This window comes from Trichechus manatus, unplaced genomic scaffold (assembly GCF_000243295.1).
Source record: "Trichechus manatus latirostris isolate Lorelei unplaced genomic scaffold, TriManLat1.0 scaffold00015, whole genome shotgun sequence".
In the NCBI taxonomy this organism is placed as follows: Eukaryota; Metazoa; Chordata; class Mammalia; order Sirenia; family Trichechidae; genus Trichechus; species Trichechus manatus.
The window spans coordinates 8,830,192-8,836,776 of record NW_004443951.1 but is presented as its reverse complement, the minus strand read 5'-3'; positions in this window follow the sequence as shown (position 1 = coordinate 8,836,776).

Below are 6,585 nucleotides of genomic sequence, written 5' to 3'. Positions count from 1 at the left end.
GACTGATCTCAGCAGACACAGTCACTCCTGTGACGTACACATATTGTCTATGGCCAGATTTCGCACATTAGCTTGTTAAAGACTGTTTTTCTTAACCAATGCGCTCAGATTCTTTGATAAGATATGCTTTAATAAAACCTTAGAGCAATAACCATGTAAATCTGAATGACAGGGATCTTCATTTTAGAAACTCCATTAAGCATCAGGTTATGCAATGGGCTAGGCATCCCTTCAGGAAATAAATCACAATATAATAGATGGGCCTGAATGCAATGTATGCAGCCTGCTATCCACCAACCTATGCCACCCACATGCCACGTCTGCTTCATCACCCAGACTGATCCTAGAAACCAGTTGCTAGGTATTCTCAAGAAAGGCGTCTCTGGAATTACAGGAAAGTAACTGCCAAAGACCATTGTAGATAAAACCTGAGTGGCAGCAACAAAGTTATATAGTCTAAATCTTCCAAGAAACTTGAAACTCCCTTAAGAGAGTGAACCATGTTATAACAATAACACATTGTCATGCATTTACTACAATGCAGAGTAATCAGATAATAGTGTCTTCCGTCAAGGAGCTCGAAGTCTAGTGTTGAGATACGTAAGTGATCACAATACAATATACTTAGTGCTACAACAAGATGGGGTCCGGGGAAGCTGCAGAAGCACAAAAGAGGGACACCTAACCCAGTTTTGGGAATTTAGAGAGGGCTTCCAGGAGGAGGTAAAATATGAGCTGAATCCTGAACAAATGAATAGAAGATAAACAGCAAATAGGAGTGGTCAAGAATGAAAAATGGGAATACGGGAACAGATGATCTATCTCTAAAGGCCAATTATGATGAATAGGGCAGAAGAATGGTGACAAGTCCCAATTTCTCAAGCCCCTAAAGGATGCACTAGGAACACAGCTATACCCTGAGAATAGTACTTATGCACCGAATATATGCCAAAAGACCTAATGCACTTGATGATAAACACCTATGGGCAGGGGTGGGTTTTGAGGAGAGTTATTTCTATAAATCCCTCTGAGATCAGTCAGCTTACAGTACTATAACTTACTTTTTTTTTAATTGTGCTTTAAGTTTACAATTCAATTTGTTTCTCATACAAAAATTTATGCACACAATGTTATGTGACCCTGGTGGCTCTCCCTATACTGTGACAGCACACTCCTCCTTTCCACCCCGGATTTCCCATGTCCATTCAACCACCTCCTGTCCCTTTCTGCCTTCTCTTCTCACCTACAGACAGGAGCTGCCCATTTAGTCTCATGTATCTACTTGAGCTAAGAGGCACACTCCTCATGAGTATCATTTTATGTCTTATACTCCAGTCTAATCTTTGTCTGAAGAGTTGCCTTCGGGGCCATGTCTTCTATGATCCCTCCAGTCTCAGTCAAACCATTAAGTCTGGTCTTTTACTAGAATTTGAGTTCTGCACCCCTCTTTTTTCCTGCCCTGTCAGGGACTCTCTGTTGTGTTCCCTGTCAGGGTGGTCATTGGTGGTGGCCAGGCACTGTCTAGTTCTTCTGGTCTCAGGCTGATGGAGTCTCTGGTATATGTGGCCCTTTCTGTCTCTTGGGCTAATGTTTTCCTTGTGTCTTTGGTGTTCTTCATTCTCCTTCGCTCCAGGTGGGTTAGGACCAATTGATGTGTCTTCGATGGCCACTCACTAGCTTTTTAAGACCCCAGATGCTACTCACCAAGGTGGGATGCAGAACATTTTCTTAATAAACTTTGTCATGCCAATTGACCAAGTTGTCCCCTGAAACCATGGTCCCCAGACCCCCGCCCCTGCTACACTATCCCTCAATGTGTTTGGTTGTGTTCAGGAAACTTATTAGCTTTGGTTTAGTACGGTGGTGCTGACCTCCCCCTGTACTGTGTGTTGTCCTTCCCTTCACCTAAGATAATTCTTGTCTACTATCTAGTTAGTGAATTCCCCTCTCTCTCCCTCCCCACCCTCGTAACCATCAGAGTATGTTTTCTTCTGTGTTTAAACCTTTTCTTGAGTTCTTATAATAGTGGTCTTATACAATATTTGTCCTTTTGTGACTAATTTCACTCAGCATAATACCTTCCAGATTCATCCATGCTATGAACTGTTTCACAGATTCATTGTTATTCTTTATCATTGCATAGTATTCCATTGTGTGAATATACCATACTTTGTTTATCCATTCATCCGTTGATAGGTTGTTTCCATCTTTTTGCTATTGTGAACAGCGCTGCAATGAACATGGGTGTGAATATATCTATTCGTGTGATGGTTCTTATTTCTCTAGGATATATTCCAAGGACTGGGATTGCTGGATTGTATGGTACTTCTATTTCTAGCTTTTTAAGGAAGTGCCAAATTGATTTCCAAAGTGGTTGCACCATTTTACATTCCCACCAGCAGTGTGTAAGTGTTCCAGTCTCTCCACATCCTCTCCAACATTTATTATTTTGTGTTTTTTTGGATCAATGCTAGCCTTGTTGGGGTGAGATGGTATCTTACTGTAGTTTTGATTTGCATTTCTCTAATGGCTAATGATTGTGTGCATTTCCTCATGTGTCTGTTAGCCACCTGAATGTCTTCTTTGGCGAAGTGCCTGTTCATATCCTTTGCCCATTTTTTAATTGGGTTGTCTTTTTGTGGTTGAAGTTTTGCAGTATCTTATAGATTTTAGAGATTAGACATTGATTGGATTGGTCGTAGCCAAAATTTTTTTCCCGCTCTGTAGGTTGTCTTTTTACTCTTTTGGTGAAGTCTTTTGATAAGCATAAGTGTTTGATTTTTAAGAGCTCCCAGTTATCTAGTTTCTCTTCTGGTGTTTGTGCATTGTTACTTATGGGTTGTAGTCTGTTTATGCCATGTATTAGGGCTCCTAGCATTGTCCCTATGTTTTGTTCCATGATCTTTATCGTCTTAGATTTTATATTTAGGTCTTTGATCCATTTTGAGTTAGTTTTGTGCATGGTGTGAGGTATGGGTCTTGCTTCATTTTTTTGCAAATGGATATCCAGTTATGCCAGCACCATTTGTTAAAGAGACTGTCTTTTCTCTATTTAATGGACTTTGGGACTTTGTCCAATATCAGCTGCCCATAGGTAGATGAATTTACATCTGGATTCTCAATTCTGTTCCCTTGGTCTACGTATCTGTTGTTGTACCAGTACCAGGCTGTTTTGACCACCGTGGCGGTATAATAGGTTCTAAAATCAGGTAGTGTGAGACCTCCCACTTTGTTCTTCTTCTTGATTAATCCTTTACTTATCCAGGGCCTCTTCCCTTTCCATATGAAGTTGGTGATTTGTTTCTCCATCTCATTAAAAAATGCCATTGGAATTTGGAATTGGGATTGTATTGTATCTGTAGATTGCTTTGGGTAGAACAGACATTTTCATAATGTTGAGTCTTCCTATCCATGAGCAAGGTATGTTTTTCCACTTATGTAGGTCTCTTTTGGTTTCTTGCAGTAGTGTCTTGTAGTTTTCTTTGTATAGGTCTTTTTCATCTCTGGTTAGATTTATTCCTAAGTATTTTATCTTCTTGGGAGCTATTTTAAATGGTATTGATTTGGTGATTTCTTCTTCAAAGTTCTCTGGGTTGGTGCTGGGAAATCCAACTGATGTTTGTATGTTTACCTTATATCCTGATACTCTGCTGAAATCTTCTATTAGTTCCAGTAGTTTTCTTGAGGATTCTTTGGGGTCTTCTGTGTATAAGATCATATCATCTGCAAACAGAGATACTTTTACTTCTTCCTTACCAATTTGGATGTCCTTTATTTCTTCTTCTAGCCTAATTGCTCTGGCTAGGACCTCCAGCACAATGTTGAATAAGAGTGGTGATAAAGGGCATCCTTGTCTGGTTCCCATTCTCAAGGGGAATGCTTTCAGACTATCTCCATTTAAGATAACTTAGTTTGAAGGGATTCTGTGAGTATGGACTATTTTATCTCATACAGAGTCAGTATTATATAGAAAGGTTGCAAATTTTGAAGCCATACATACTGAGTTTGAATTTGATTTTGCTATTTACTGCCTTTGTGGCCTTGAACAAAATACTTCCACTTTCTGACTTTTTCTCCATCTATAAAGTGATAGTACTAATTCATAGTATTATGAGGATTTTATAAGGCAAGGCTGATGTTTAGCCAGTATATAACTCATAATATTGTACTGGTGGTTAAAATACTGAAATATTCCTATAAGGGTTGGTAAATAGATATTCCCCTGAGCACTTGGAGGGCTGCCCTCCCCTCTCTTGGGACACACTGGATCTCCCTATGGCCCAGGAATTAGAGGGTTGATGCCTTGCATAGCAAAGGTGGGGGGCAAATCCTGTTCCAGCTCTACATATCTGTTCTTATTGCACTGGTTATTAAATAGTTTGAATAGCATCCAGAAAAACAGTAATATAAATGAAGTACCTGGCAAATAGTGGATATTTAATAGATATTTGCCAAATTATTTAATCTATGTACTCAATCTATGGGTTCAGCCAGGGAATGACCCTCTGACTAGCTGCCATCCATTTATTCAGTACAGATTTATTGAAACATACCATCATTGAGGGTCAGGTTGTTTGGATCTAGATGGGAACTCAGTGCTTCTCTGCCACCTTCATGGACGAGGAGCACTGATATATGGCTAAGACAAAATGGATTCTCTGGGGGAAAAACAGGATTAGGCTGCTAAGAGGTAGACCTTTCACTGTGGACAAGCAGGGGGCTTAAATGTTCAAGCATCAGTGTATTATGGCTTCTCTCATGAATTCTGGCCTCCTCGGGTTGGCTCTATGTGACTGTCTGGTATGGTAAGATAGGCCAGAAGTTGCTTGGAGATCCTGACTACCTTAGCTTGTTTCTCTTCTTGAGTGCTCCCATGTAGTTGGCCTAGGGTGGCCTTCAACCAGGGAGGAATCTCAGGAAAGGAAGGTCATCTAGGCCTGCTTTTATTAAACAAGAGAGTTCTCTAAACTCTATGTGATCCAGCTTAACTTACTAAGGCTAAGGCTCTACAAAGGAGGTTAGCATCCTGTGGCAGTAGATCATAGCTTCAAAATTCTTTGACACCCTTCTTATCAAGAGGTAGTGTTTATGTATCCTCTCTTTGAATCTGGGCTCTGCGCCTGGTTGACTGAAAGAATGGTGGAAGTGTTGCTATGGCAGTTCCTGGGCTCAGGCCTTAAAAATTGGCAGCTTCCACTCCGCATCTCTTGGGATGCTCACTCTTAGAACCAAGCCATCATGCTGTGAGTGAAAGCCTAAACAACCCAGTGTATAGTTCTGGCTGAATTCCCAGCCAACAACCAGCATGAAATTGCCAACCACGTGAATTAGCCATGTTGGAAGTGAATCCTCCAGCTCCCAGTTGAGCTGCCCTAGCTGATGCCATGTAGAGCAAAGATGAGCTATTCGCACTGAACCCAGCCCAAATTGCAGGTCATAAGGAAAATAAATGTTTGTTATTTTAGGCCATTAAGTTTTGGGGTGGTTTGTCATGCAGCAATAGATAACCAGAACAGGCTTAAAGAGCCAGCTAATAATGAAGTATTCTTTTGCCCATGCTTGTCCTTCCTCAAAATAAATCCCTAGAAAATTCTTGGTGGAGATGGGGATCTGGGTTTCACTTTCTATATATATTTTTTTATTATATTTTTCTATATCAGTATTTCCCTTAGTTGCCTAGCATAGTTGGCAGAAGGAGATGGGCAGGGAGCAGGACATTAAGTACTCAACCTATTGTAGTCATAGGTCTATAGGGAGACACACAGAGAAAAATCACTACATATTACTGTATATAAAAATACAATGAAGCTTTGGATCCAAACCCCTGTGTGGAATCTTTAGTTTTTGTGGACACTGTCATGGAAGCAACAAAGACTGTCTTTGTGCCTCTGGCCTAAGGCCATCACTAAAAGCACGCCAATAACTTCCTAGACTTTTTTCCGTACAGACTTCATACCCTTGAGACCTTTCAACTCTAACTGAAAGAAGAGATACAGAAAAATCACTTTAGAGGAAGTGCACAAAGGAAAAGTTTACTTCAATATGATCGTTTTTTATACTCCTACTACTAGCCCTGGTGGTGAAGTGGTTAAGAGATTGGCTGCTAACTAAAAGGTTGGCAGTTCAAATCCACCAGCCGCTTCTTGGAAACCCTACGGGGCAGTTCTACTCGGTCTTACAAGGTTGCTATGAGTTGGAATTGACTCAATGGCAATGGGTTTGGTTTTTTGGTTTACCATCCCTTAGTAATATGACAAATTGTGTACTTGTTTTCAGCAGACCTATGTCCTAGCTCCTTCTCTTAGAAGCCAGAAGGTTTTGAGCCTTCCTTTGAGTTTGGATTGTGCTTCTTATACCAGTATTCTTCCAGGTCAGGGGTCAGCAAACTGTGGCCCACGGGTGCCAGTTTTGGTATAGCCTGCAATCTAAGAATGGTTTGTACACTTTTAAATGGTTGAAAAAGAATTTTAAAAGATTAATATTTTGTGACCCATGCAAATTATGTAAAATTCAAATTTAGGTGTCCATAAATAAAGTTTTATTGGAACACAGCCATGCTCCTCTGTTTATGTATTCTCAGTGGCT